This window comes from Phocoena sinus, chromosome 12 (genome assembly GCF_008692025.1).
Source record: "Phocoena sinus isolate mPhoSin1 chromosome 12, mPhoSin1.pri, whole genome shotgun sequence".
NCBI lineage: Eukaryota > Metazoa > Chordata > Mammalia > Artiodactyla > Phocoenidae > Phocoena > Phocoena sinus.
The window spans coordinates 926,117-941,659 of NC_045774.1; positions in this window are offsets into that span (position 1 = coordinate 926,117).

Here is a 15,543-nt window from a genome sequence, read left to right on the forward strand (position 1 = left end):
ATTTTCCCCCATATAATCTTTTTACATTTTCTTAACAGTGTCTTTTGCAAAGGTTTTGAGTTTTGATGAAGCAAATTTATTTTTTCCGTTTATGGATCAGATGTTTGGTGTTAGATATAAAAACTCATGCTTATATATATAACACTGCTTTTTGCTCATACTTTGGTTAAAAGTCTGGGATTTTAGCCTTTGGGTACAGTCACACACTTCATATTAGGGACAAATGACTCTTCATGCCAAAGGGGCCCATTTTCACAGGTTCTCAACTCAATTCAATGAGAAAAACTTCCACCATGATTTTATAAAATCATCTTTTATAATCTCCGCAAAATAATATTCTCCTTACTTTATAATGCCAACTCAGATAACAAAGGGGCACAGGAGAGACATCTGGACCCTAACTCACCGAGCATCCCCATGACATGCCTCCAAACTATTTCTATGGGTATGATCAGGAAATGATGACTTTCACCTTTTCCTTTCACAGGAGAAATATGTTTTTACATTTTTTTGTCTCATAAAGAAACAAAAAACGTAAATTATGGCTATTCACCGCTAGTAGTTCTTACATTTACGTTAGCCAATGAAAGAGGGCCATTCTGGATATCATTTGCCATTTTTTTGCACTTAATGCTAATTTAAATTTTACATAAGCTTTCTCGTGTGTAATATTGTCTTACACTGTGGAGAATCTTACTAGAGAAAAATAAATTAGTATTTAACACCAAGATATTTTTAAAAAGTTGTTCAAAGTCCATAAATTTCCTTAAAACTTAGAACATATGTATGAAAGATGAGTGAAGTATATGCTGTTGATTTATAGAGATGGTTTGGGAATGTGACAATGTTTTAAATATTTTTACGAGGCAGCTCCAGCTGCATTTCTGAAATGTACATTCAGACAGCTCAGCTTAATTTTTAAATATCACAGGTGACCGATTTCCACTATATGAGCCCAATTTAGTTTTCCATGAGAACTTTCCAGCTATCTCCCTATGAGATTTTTTTTTAGTCTTCCTTAGTTACTACTTTTGAACATGCTCTCTTTGGAAGGCAGGTCATTTTTTTGTCTAGAAAATTCTTTCCTTTGGAATGGAAACTCCAGCTCTGGAAGGGTGCCCGTGGAATGCTGAGGGATGAGGTGGATACCACTTAATTTGCCAAAACAGTCGAGGTCAGCCAGTGAGCCGAGGTGGGCAGATGCCATGGCGAAAACACCCTGGCAGCTGCAACCCCTCTTTGTCTCACCCATGCATTTCTCTCCCCTCCAGAAAAACTGCCTCACCTCTGTTTGCCTATTGAGTGGGATTCATATCACTTCCGTATTAAGAGACCACATTCTTGACTTTCCCATCGCTGTGAACACTGGCCTTCTTTGTCACTCAGTGTTTGTTTCTTGTCTCCCAGGGCACTTCAGTGTCTTCACACTCTGGGTGGGTTTGTAGACCCAAGTTATTGCTCTCACTTCTACAGAAGCCGAAAGGTCCCCTGGAGGCTCCTTCCCTCAGATCAGTTCTTTGGAGGTAACTTCCGGAAAGCTGAATCCAGACGTAAGGTCAGCCAGGTGCACACTCTCTCCCTGGAATTTGACTTTGGAGCAGAAAGACCTGGCATCCATGAAGTGGTTTGAATTCCTTTATCGTAGGTGTCGCGCTCTAACCAGCCTCCTCCTACTGTGACTTTCTTCTCCTGGTTTCTATCTCACAGAAGTCCTATATGTTCCTGATTCCTGAACCATCAGTTCTGAGAGCTCCTGATAATCTACAAATGCATTACTTTTTTAAAAGTAGTGAGTCAATTTCTATTGCCTCCAAGCAGAGTGCCCTGACCTTTAAACCATTTTTATCCCAACTGTGCGTGGTCTTGGGTTATTAGTGGCAGTGCTTTCCAAGCTTATTCAGGCCATGGCACAGATAAAAAGATAATATTTTAACAACATCATTGGAGTTCATAGACTAGCTGTTGGTGGCCAGAGTCCACCATCCTGGGGTCTCTGGCTATCCTATTCCTCATGGGGCTACCTTGCAGGATGAGAGGAATCAGTGAACTGGTGCACCCATGGACTATTTTAAGTACACATTACATACAATTTAGAATTTATAATTTAATATAAAGCTTTTTGATATTTCATTCAAACACAAAATATCTCCAAGGTAAACGTTATGCTCTCCATGGATGGAGACTATGAGTTGTTATAAATTTGGTCGTTATTCCTTATAAAGTGGTTGCTGAACGAAGAGCTAGTTTCAAAATAAATAAGGCTGCATAGTCAGCTAATGAATGAATAAAAGGCATGAACATTTTATTAACGGAGAGTTTTCAAGATAAATCTAAACGTGAGTACATCAAATTTGACTCCTTGGAAGCATGACATTTATTAGTTCATTTATTCAGCAAATATTTACTGAATGCCCACATATTTGAGATATTGGTTCAGCATGAGAGATACAAAGAAGATAAGTTTCTGTTTCTGCTTTCTGAGAACTCAAGGACACTCATTTGTTCAACCAAATTCTTAGTGTACAGACTTAGATGAAGGGCCAGAATTGAGCCAGGAGTTTGCAGTACAACCAAACTCGACATTACAGATGATACAGTCTGAGTGGTTGCTGTTCTTGCCCTACTGGTTGGCAAATAGTCTAATATTTCCCCTGATTACAAGTGCTGTAATAGAGGAAAATATAGGGTGCCGGGGTACATGGAGGACAGACCAAGGAAACGTGTACTAATATCAGTGATAGAGGTGATAACACTGATAGAAGTTTCCCAAGGAGGTCAGGAAGAATGACCACTTTGAGTCTTGGGAATGGAAGTGGATTACTCTACAATGACAAAGTAAAAAAGAAAAAAGCTTATGAGAGACAGATTTGTGAAAACAGCAGTATTTTATATTTCTAAACACTTAATTCTAAATCTCAAATTATTTTAATTTTCTATGTTTTAAATTAAAAAAATAGCCAACATTACAGTTGAGAAAGCTTCAAACAATTATTTATGCGGGGGATATATTGTTGTCATTTTTGGTTAGAACTAAATGTTAAAACTATGACTATAAATCTTGAAGGAAACAGGAAAAAATCATTATAACCTTGGGTTACATAGCAGGTTTTAGATACAACACACAAAATAATAGACTCCATCAAATAAAAACTTCTTCTCTTTGAAAGAAAATATCAAGGGAATGAAATAAGATAAAATATTTGCAAAGTATATATCTTATCAGCACTTGTATTCAGAATATAGAGAACACTAAAAACGCATTAATTCAAAAACAAACAAAAAACCAACAAAAATGGACAAAATATTTGAGCAGACACTTCACCAAAGAGAATACATGTATTTCAAATCAGAGCCTTAATGATATTCAGCATCATTAATCATCAAGGCAAGGCAAATTAAATCTCCTAGGAGAGAACACTCCACCCCTATAAAATGCTAAAATTAAATAGACCAACCACACCAAGTGTTGACCAGGATGCGGAGGACCTGGAACTCTCACATAAGCTGGTGGGAATGTACAATAGCACAACTACTTTGGAAAACAGTTTGGAAACTTCTTAAAAACGAATACATACAACCTACTATATACTCGATCATAGGTATTTAACCTGGAGAAATGCAGGCCTATATCTGCACAAAAACTTGCATACAACTTTATTTGTAATAGCCAAATACTAGAAACAACCTTAATATCCATCAACAGCTGAATGGATCAGTGTTATACAACAAAAGAGTGGAATGTTCATCAGAAATGAAAGTAAATGAACTATTAATGCACTGATGAATCTTACAATAATTACACTGAAAAACAGTGAAAGAAGCAAGACTAAAAGAGTCCATACTATGTAATTCTGTTTGCATAAAATACAAACCATTTTTTAGCAACAGAAACTGATCCATGGTTTCCTCAGGAGCAGGGAAAGTGGGCGGGAGAAACTGTCAAAACACAAGTATGTTTTGGAAGGAGGTGGACATATTCATTACTTTGATTGTGGTGATAGTTTCATGGGAGCATGTTCTATGTTAAAACAGCAAATTGTACCTTCAAATATATACAATTCCTTGTATATCAATTACACCACAATATACTTGTTAAAAATACAACAGGACAAGTTTTTATTGGGTTGATAATGAAAATGTCTGTGGAAAGTGATGTGAAAGTGAAAGGAGATTTGAGGGGCTTCCCATGTGAGGCAGAGTAGAAGGTCGTCCTTGCAAGAACTCTACTCTTGTCTGCATGAAGACAAAGCTAATGGTTTCACTGACAACATGTCCTTTTCATTTTGTTTTTTGTATTATTTTGTCTTTTCAGTAATCTTGGCTTTTCTAACTGGTCCATCTGCCCAACTCAGCACCACATTAACATCTCACCGACCTCCAGCTCCGTGATGGCTGTGTTCTGACCGCAGGCAGTTCTTCCCCTCAAGGGACATGGTGCTTCTTCTCCACATAATTTAAATGACCAGGAGCTTCTGGTGGTTGATGCAGGAACGCTGTCCCCCCAAACAATCAGACCTTCCTAATGATCATCTCCTGTTTCTTCTCTTGCACCCTGACCATCTGCCATAGCCTGATCTTGAATGGTGCCTTCGAAAGTGTATTCTCTGAGGTTCTAACTCTGCTGACTGCTAAGTGATATTACCTGAAAAAGCATTGGTGTTCAAAATATCAATAATTGAGAAGTAGGTTTAACAGAGGTTTTTGTTTTTAAAAATATTTTCATTGCACATCTTCCAAAGGTCAAGAGAGGTATTGTTTGCACTGTTTCCCCATGTATTTTGTCATCAGACATGGTTTTCTCCTAACATCTCATGAAAGCAGCAATCCACCAAACATACTCAACAACCACGGTGATCCTACATGAAAACTGTAGCACAACTGTAGGGGAGAAGGTCACAGGGGAATGCGAGGCCACCCATCAGCAGAGCTCGGCTCTGTTTCTACAGGATGGTCCACAGTATACGAGTAGAGAAAAATGTCCCTTCCTTCAACAGATTCTCAGCAAGTGTGTATTTATATCATGTCTGTTCAAGGACCTGGTAGGGGGTGGAAGACAGACAGACAGGCAGAGTTTCTGCTCTTCTGGAATTATTTTAAGTAGTTTCAGATGGTGAAAAGTGCTATGAACAAAATAAGTCAGGAATGTAAGAGGTACAGAAGACAATGGGGCACTGTGGGTACTAATACACTTTAATCTCCTCAAGGCAACGAGGGGGGGCGCTTTCAAGATGGCGGAGGAGTAAGAAGTAGAGATCACCTTCCTCCCCACAGATACATCAGAAATACATCTACATGTGGAACAACTCCTACAGAACACCTACAGAACACTGAATGCTGGCAGAAGACCTCAGACTTCCCAAAAGGCAAGAAACTCCCAACATAGCTGGGTAGGACAAAAGAAAAAAGAAAAAACAGAGACAAAAGAATAGGGATGGGACCTGCCCCTCTGGGAGGGAGGTTTGAAGGAGGAAAAGTTTCCACACACTAGGAAGCCCCTTCACTGGCAGAGACAGGGGGTGGGCAGGGGGAAGCTTCGGAGCCACGGAGGAGAGCGCAACAGTAGAGTTGCAGAGGGCAAAGTGGAGAGATTCCTGCACAGAGGATCGGTGCTGACCGGCACTCACCAACCTGAGAGGCTTGTCTGCTCACCCGCCGGGGCAGGTCAGGGCTGAGAGCTGAGGCTTGGGCTTCAGAGATCGGATCCCAGAGAGAGGACTGGGGTTGGCCACGTGAATACAGGCTGAAGGGGGCTAGTGCACCACAGCTAGCCAGGAGGGAGTCCAGGAAAAAGTCTGGAACTGCCTAAGAGGCAAGAAACCATTGTTTCAGCGTGCGCAAGGAGAGGGGATTCAGAGCACTGCCTAAATGAGCTCCAGAGACGGGCATGAGCTGTGGCTACTAGTGTGGACCCCAGAGACGGGCATAAAATGCTAAGGCTGCTGCTGCCGCCACCAAGAAACCTGTGTGCAAGCACAGGTCACTATCCACACCCCCCTCCTGGGAACCTGTGCAGCCTGCCACTGCCAGGGTCCCGGGATCCAGGGACAACTTCTCCAGGAGAACACACGACACACCTCAGGCTGGTGCAACATCACGCCGTCCTCTGCCACCACAGGCTCGCCCCACATTCTGTACCCCTCCTTTCTCCCAGCCTGAGTGAGCCAGAGCCCCCTAATCAGCTGCTCCTTTAACCCCATCCTGTCTGGGTGGGAATAGATGCCCTCAGGCGACCTACATGCAGAGGCGGGGCCAAATCCAAAACTGAACCCCGGGAACTATGCGAACAAAGAAGAGAAAGGGAAAATTTTCCCAGCAGCCTCAGAATCAGCAGATTAAATCTCCAAAATCAACTTGATGTACCCCGAATCTGTGGAATACCTGAATTCATCCCCAAATTGAGGCCATGGGCTTTGGGAGCAACTGAAGACTTGGGGTTTGCTTTCTTCATCTAATTTGTCTCTGGTTTTATGTTTATCTTTCTGACTGTCCACTTTTCTGTTTTTTTAGTATAGTTTTTAGTGCTTGTTATCATTGGTGAATTTGTTTTTTGGTTTGGCTGCTCTCTTCTTTCTCTCTCTCTTTCTTTCTTTTTATTGCTTTTTTAATTCTTTCACTTTTAATAACTTTTTTCTATTTTAATAACTTTATTTTATTTATTTATTTTTTCTTTCTTTCTTTTTCTTTTTTTCTCACTTTTCTTCGGAGCCGAGTGGCTGACAAGGTCTTGGTGTCCTGGCTGGGTGCCAGGCCTGAGTCTCTGAGGTGGGACAGCTGAGTTCAGGACATTGGACCACCAGAGACCACCAGCTCCATGTAATATCAAACAGCAAAAACTCTCCTAGAGATCTCCATTTCAACGCTGAGACCCAGCTCCACTCAATGACCAGAAAGCTACAGTGAAGGACACCCTATGCCAAACAACTAGCAAGACAGAAACACAAACCCACCCATCAGCATAGAGGCTGCCTAAAATCATAATAATGTCACAGACACCCCAAAACACACCACTGGACATGGTCCTGCCCACCAGAAAGACAAGATCCAGCCTCATCCACCAGAACATGGGCACAAGTCCCCTCCACCAGGAAGCCTACACAACCAACTGAACCAACCTTACTGACTGGGAGCAGACACCAAAAAAACGGGACCTATGAACTTGCAGCCTGTGAAAAGGAGACCCCAAACACAGTAAGTTAAACAAAATAAGAAGACAGAGAAATACACAGCAGATGAAGGAGCAAGGTAAAAAACCCACCAGACCAAACAAATGAAGAGGAAATAGGAAGTCTACCTGAAAAAGAATTCAGAGTAATGATCGTAAAGATGATCCAAAATCATGGAAATAGAATGGAGAAAATACAAGAAACATTTAACAAGGACCTAGAAGAACTAAAGAGCAAACAAACAGTGATGAACAACACAATAAATGAAATTAAAAATTCTCTAGAAGGAATCAATAGGAGAATAACAGAGGCAGAAGAATGGATAAGTGAACTGGAAGAAAAAATAGTGGAAATAACTATTGCAGGGCAGAATAAAGAAAAAAGAATGAAAAGAATTGAGGACAATCTCAGAGACACCTGAGACAACATTAAATGCACCAACATTCAAATTATAGGGGTCCCAGAAGAAGAAGAGAAAGAAAAGGGGCTGAGAAAATATTTGAAGAGATTATAGTTGAAAACTTCCCTAACATGGGAAAGGAAATAGTCAATCAAGTCCAGGAAGCACAGAGAGTCCTATACAGGATAAATCCAAGGAGAAACACAAAAAGACACATATTAATCAAACTATCAAAAATTAAATACAAAGAAAAAAATACTAAAAGCAGCAAGGGAAGAGCAACAATTAACATACAAGGGAATCCCCAAAAGGTTAACAGCTGATCTTTCAGCAGAAACTCTGCAAGCCAGAAGGAGGTGGCAAGACATATTTAAAGTGATGAAAGGGAAAAACCTATAACCAAGATTACTCAACCCGGCAAGGATCTCATTCAGATTTGATGGAGAAATTAAAACCTTTACAGACAAGCAAAAGCTAAGAGAATTCAGCACCACCAAACCAGCTTTACAACAAATGCTAAAGGAACTTCTCTAGGCAGGAAACACAAGAGAAGGAAAAGACTTACAATAACAAACCCCAAACAATTAAGAAACTGGTAATAGGAACATACATATTGATAACTACCTTAAATGTAAATGGATTAAATGCTGCAACCAAACGACATAGACTGGCTGAATGGACCCATATATATATATATATATATATATATATATATATATATATATATATATGCTGTCTACAAGAGACCCACTTCAGACCTAGGGAAACATGCAGACTGAAAGTGAGGGGTTGGAAAAAGATACTCCATGCAAATTGAAATCAAAAGAAAGCTGGAGTAGCAATTCTCATATCAGACAAAATAGATTTTAAAATAAATACTATTACAGAGACAAAGAAGGACACTACATAATGATCAAGGGATCAATCCACGAAGAAGATATAACAATTGTAAATATTTATACACCCAACATAGGAGCACGTCAATACATAAGGCAAATGCTAACAGCCATAAAAGGGGAAATCAACAGTAACACAATCATAGTAGGGTACTTTAACACCCCACTTTCACCAATGGATATATCGTCCAAAATGCAAATAAATAAGGAGACACAAGCTTTAAATGATACATTAAACAAGATGGACTTAATTGATATTTATAGGACATTCCATCCAAAGACAGCAGATTACACTTTCTTCTCAAGTGCTCATGGAACATTCTCCAGGATAGATCATATCTTGGTTCACAAATCAAGCCTTGGTAAATTTAAGAAAATTGAAATCATAGCAAGTATCATTTCTGACCACAATGCTATGAGACTAGATATTGATTACAGGAAAAAAAATCTGTAAAAAATACAAACACATGGAGGCTAAACCATACTCTACTAAATAACCAAGGGATCACTGAAGAAATCAAAGAGGAAATCAAAAAATACCTAGAAACAAATGACAATGAAAACATGATGACCCAAAACCGATGGGATGCAGCAAAAGCAGTTCTAAGAGGGACGTTTATAGCAATACAACCCTACCTCAAGAAACAAGAAACATCTCAAATAAACAACCTAACCTTATGCCTAAAGCAATTAGAGAATGAAGAACAAAAACCCCCCAAAGTTAGCAGAAGGAAAGAAATCATAAAGATCAGATCAGAAATAAATGAAAAAGAAATGAAGGAAACAATAGCAAAGATCAATAAAACTAAAAGATGGTTTTTTGAGAAGATAAATAAAATTGATAAACCATTAGCCAGACTCATCAAGACAAAAAGATAAAAGTATCAAATCAATAGAATTAGAAATGAAAAAGGAGAAGTAACAACTGACACGCAGAAATACAAAGGATCATGAGAGATTACTACAAGCAACTATATGTCAATAAAATTGACAACCTGGAAGAAATGGATACATTCTTAGAAAAGCACAATGTTCTGAGACTGAACCAGGAAGAAATAGAAAATATAAACAGACCAATCACAAGAACTGAAATTGAAACTGTGATTTAAAATCTTCCAACAAACAAAAGCCCAGGACCAGATGCCTTCACAGGAAAATTCTATCAAACATTTAGAGAAGATCTGACACCTATCCTCTCAAAGTCTTCCAAAATATAGCAGAGGGAGGAACACTCCCAAACTCACTCTATGAGGCCACCACCACCCTGATACCAAACCAGACAAAGATGCCAGAAAAAAAGAAAAATACAGGCCAATACCACTGGTGAACATAGATGCAAAAATCCTCAACAAAATACGAGCAAACAGAATCCAACAGCACATTATAATCGTCATACACCATGATCAAGTGGGGTTTACCCCAGGAATACAAAGATTCTTCAATATACAAAAATCAATCAATGTGATACACCATATTAACAAATTGCAGAACAAAAATCATACGATCATCTCAACAGATGAAGAAAAAGCTTTTGACAAAATTCAACACCCATTTATGATAAAAACCCTCCAGAGTGTAGGCATAGAGGGAACTTACCTCAACATAATAAAGATCATATATGACAAACCCACAGCCAACATCATTCTCAGTGGTGAAAAACTGAAATCATTTCCACCGAGATCAGGAATAAGACAAGGTTGCCCACTCTCACCACTATTACTCAACATACTTTTGGAAGTTTTAGCCACAGCAATCAGAGAAGAAAAAGAAATAAAATGAATCCAAATCGGAAAAGAAGAAATAAAACTGTCACTGTTTGCAGATGACATGATACTATACATAGAGAATCCTAAAGATGCTACCAGAAAACTACTAGAGCTAATCAATTAATTTGGTAAAGTAGCAGGATACAAAATTAATGCACAGAAATCTCTTGCATTCCTATACACTAATGATGAAATATCTGAAAGAGAAATTAAGGAAACACTTCCATTTACCATTGCAACAAAAAGGATAAAATACCTAGGAATAAACCTACCTAAGGAGACAAAAGACCTGTATGCAGAAAACTATAAGACACGGATGAAAGAAATTAAAGATGATACAAATAGATGGAGAGATATACCATGTTCTTGGATTGGAAGAATCAACATTGTGAAAATGACTATACTACCCAAAGCGATCTACAGATTCAATGCAATCCCTATCAAACTACCAATGACATTTTTCACAGAACTAGAACAAAAAATTTCACAGTTGTATGGAAACACAATAGACCCCGAATAGCCAAAGCAATCTTCAGAAAGAAAAATGGAGCTGGAGGAATCAGGCTCCCTGACTTCAGACTATACTACAAAGCTACAGTAATCAAGACAGTATGGTACTGGCACAAAAACAGAAAGATAGATCAATGGAACAGGATAGCAAGCCCAGAGATAAACACACACACATATGGTCACCTTGTCTTTGATAAAGGAGGTAAAAATATACAATGGAGAAAAGACAGCCTCTTCAATAATTGGTGCTGGAAAACTGGACAGCTACATGTAAGAGAATGAAATTAGAACACTCCCTAACACCATACACAAAAATAAACTCAAAATGAATTAAAGACCCAAACCGTAGACCAGACACTATAAAACTCTGAGAGGAAAACACAGGCATAACACTGTATGACAGAAATCACAGCAAGATCCATTTTGACCCACCTCTTAGAGAAAAGGAAATAAAAACAAAAATAAACAAATGTGACCTAATGAAACTTAAAAGTTTTTGCACAGTAAAGTAAACCATAAAAAAGACAACCCTCATAATGGGAGAAAATAGTTGCAAATGAAGCAACTGACAAAGCATTAATCTCCAAAATATACAAGCAGTACATGCAGCTCAATATCAAAAAAATAAACAACCTAATCCAAAAATGTGCAGAAGACCTAAATAGACATTTCTCCAAAGAAGACATACAGATTGCCAACAAACACGGACGGGATGCTCAACATCACTAATCATTAGAGAAATGCAAATCAAAACTACAATGAGGTGTCACATCACATCAGTCAAATGGCCATCATGAAAAAGTCTACAAACAATAACTGCTGGAGAGGGTGTGGAGAAAAGGGAACCCTCTTGCACTATTGGTGGGAATGTAAATTGATACAGCCAGTATGGAGAATAGTATGGAGGTTCTTCAAAAAACTAAAAATAGAACTACCATATGACCCAGCAATCCCACTACTGGGCATATACCCTGAGAAAACCATAATTCAAAAAGACACATGGACCCCAATGTTCATTGCAGCTCTATTTACAATAGCCAGGACATAGAAGCAACCTAAGTGTCCATCAGCAGATGAATGGATAAAGAAGATGTGGCACATATATACAATGGAATATTACTCAGCCATAAAAAGAAACAACATTGAGTTATCTGTAGTGAGGTGGATGGACCTAGAGTCTGTCATACAGAGTGAAGTAAGTCAGAAAGAGAAAAACAAATACCGTATGCTAAGACATATATATGGAATCTAAAAATAAAAACAAATGGCTCTGAAGAACCTAGGGGCAGGACAGGAATAAAGACACAGACGTAGAGAATGGACTTGAGGATGCGGGGAGGGGGAAGGGTAAGCTGTGACAACGAGAGAGTGGCATGGAGTTATATGTGATACCAAATGTAAAATAGATAGCTAGTGGGAAGCAGCCACATAGCACAGGGAGATCAGCTTGGTGCTTTGTGTCCACCTAGAGGGGTTGCGATAGGGTGGGTGGGAGGGAGACGCAAGAGGGAGGGGATATGGGGATGTATGTATACATATAGCTGATTCACTTTGTGATATAGCAGCAACTAACACAACAATGTAAAGCACCTATACTCCAATGAAGATGTTAAAAATATATATATACTCTTGATACACACTCAAAAAAAAACAACTTCAAGGATTCCAACCCAGAGTCGGAGTGGAGACTTGTGGGCTGGGAGGCCGAGGGAGGGGAGGGGAGGCCTGGCAACGTTGGAGGAGCTTGACCGGCCAGGATGAGCCAGCGGGCTCCAGAGGGGAGGCTGGCCTGGAGTCCGAGGAGAGCAAGTGGGCCAGGGAGAGGGCGGACTGGCCTTCAGCCCATTCGGTAAACTGAGCGCCACGGAAAATGTATTGTTTTGATTAATATTACAGTTTTACCCAGTCTTCCTCTGCCATTAGTAAGATAGCAAGCCCTTGTAATCACTCCACACACGTATCTTTTATAGATAATTCTTTTAAACCACACATCTTAAGAGCTCTATCATGCTGGGAACGGCCTGAAGACCTGCATTACACATACATTAGTGCTGCCCCAGTGCAGCTTTCAGCCTCCCTGGCTCCACCTCCTCCCGGCAGGAATCCTCCCCACGGCTCCTTCCTGGGAAATGCTGGGTCTCCTCAGGGCCCCGCCCATCTCAGGACCCCAGCTCCCTCCCAGGCTCATCTCGGACCTCAGCAGGTCTTCTCCAGGATGTAGGGCTTACCTGGAAGTGTCTCCTGATGACCTGAATCGAGCTGATGCTCGGGGGGGTGGGGGGGTGCGGGGGGGATGCCTGTGCGTTTCTGTCACACGTTTCTGCATTTCTCCTGAGGCTACTCCTCCTCTTAGACTTTTAGGCTCACTGCCTCGTCCACAGTCACACCTGGGAGCCTGCGACATAAGCGGCTTTTGACGGATGCAGGCTTCACCCATGAGCACAAAGGATCGTTTCCAGGTATCGTCCGCAGCAAACAGTGTTCATTTGGGGCAAGAAGTGTAGCCCATACTTTACGGTGAGGGATAGATGGAGAGCAAAAGCCAGGAGAGAGTTTTGAAAAACCATTGACAAACGGTACAGTAAGATGCGGGTCCAACAGAAAACCACGGCCACGGTCCCCAGTGTGCGTCAGAGGTTAAAGACGGGGGAAACCTAGTTTAAAGGAACACATTGTGAAGTTTTTCAACTGGAAATTTGGTGGACAGATGCTGGTGCGGTGACTCGGGATGGGCAGGGGGGGTGTCCCTCCGCTGGTCCACACGCAGCACAGGCCTCCGGGGGTGGGGGGATTCTTTCTGGTTCCTCAGGCCCTGAACCCCGCAGCTCATCCGACAATTTCCAAATCGTCGCAGGGATACCGTGATGCACGGTCTGGAAGCAACATTAATAGTTATCAGATGTGACTTCAAATTATTTTTATCTTGGGAAAGGAAAACTTTGACCAAGAAATCATTACATACTTATTTTAACATTTCTTGAATAGAAACACATTTTTTTTGTTTTGTTTGCCCTTCGGCTAGCATTTTGTAAGAGTTGAAAGGAAAGAGATTTGGAAAATATAAAAAGGAGCGGGTTGTTGTTGTTGTTGTTGCTTATATGTTTGATTTTGAGCTTTTAATACATCTGGAATATCTAAACTCTCAACCCTTTTGGGATTTTATCAGAAATACCATCCTGAACCTTCAAATCTATTACTGTCGGTATGATGGACCCAAGCTTTCTCTGTGATGGATGATACTTCTATCCTCTAGGAATTCCTGCTTGTGTTTTCATAAATTATAGAAGCAGGTGTTACTTTGAGTTATTTTAGAGAAATAACAGTAGAGGACAAAGGCCTCAGGAAGTTTCAAGAAAAAAAGCTTCTTTTTTTGCCAAATGGTATGTTACTGAAGCATGTTTCCAGAAAACTCACCAATTTTATGAAGTATCTTGAAACAGATGGAAATAGAGACGTTCATTTTCAAAAGCAAATGATTACACGTGTTACATGATAGACAGCCAAACCCTGGGGAGTTCGTAATGCAGTCATGAGGGGGCCTTGGCCCTGCATGGTGTCAACTTGGACAACTTGGTCTGATGCTTGGAAGTTTAAGAGAAGAGTCTTTTAGCTCCATGAGAAAATGTTATTCTAACAGGTTACACGTAAGGTCACGGAATCCCCACCCTGCCTTGCGTCCCAGCAAAATCGGAAAGATAACTACGGAAGGGATGTGGTGTGTGTGGTCAGTGAGACTGGGTTGTTTTTCTAAGAATTATTCAGGAATCTGATTCTTGTTTGTCTCAAATATCTTTCTTTGCTTTTGATTGTGGATTTCAATCACAATTTGAATTTTCAATTTCAGAGAAGGTTTGGGTGATTTGGAAAAATCGTAGTGGTCTAAACATTCTTAAAGCTGTCATAAGTTATTCTTGAATAGACACACATCTGCTTAATCCTGCACCAAGTTCTTATTATTTGTTCCTCATCTGACATGACCTAATTCTACCCTTTCTCTGTGTCTGTGCCTTGATGCTACATGGCCTACACTTCACCACCAGGATCTAGGGAAGGGAGGTGTGCTGTGCCCTGGTCAGTGCTAGAGACCTAGCTCCCCAGCATTCACGAAGCCCCACATTTCATCATCTTATGTAAATTATAATCAAGTTTACCATAGATCATTGTGAAGTGTTAGGACTCTTAACAGTTCCACTCCTTAAAGGAGCAATTTCCAGAATCTATTTTTGCAGTAGGACTTAAATTTAGTCTAGGAAATCATTATAATGTTTAAATTATACATATTTCTTATTTGCTATATAAAATTTTTAGACTACAGTGCTGGGAAAGTTAAATAAATGTCAAAAAACACATACTCCTGAAGAAAAAAGTCCTCATTTCTTTTCAACAATCCATTGCAAACAAAAGATAAATATATTCTTTATAACTGCTTTCAGGAGAAAAATTAAGAGTCGTCTGTGTCTAAAAGGATGTTGGACACATTCTCAAGGGACCTGGAATTTACAATAGATTAAAACAAACTTCCTCTTGATAGTCATATTTTAACACGAGGGCTGAGAAAGAAGTACAGTAAATGTATATGTTTACACAGTAATTCCACCAAAAATGTTGGTTTGGCCCGATCTGGAGCACATACATTCCAGTGGAAATTCCCTGCTCCACATTCATCATGGCCACAGGAAGGAGTGTTTCAATTCTGCATGTTTTCCAGAACGTTTCTTTCCTTTGTTTGTTTTGTACTTCATGGAATGTTACTTTTTCCAAGGTATTGTTGGTGGTGGTTGCCGGGGGCGGGGGAGGGACTGTTAGTA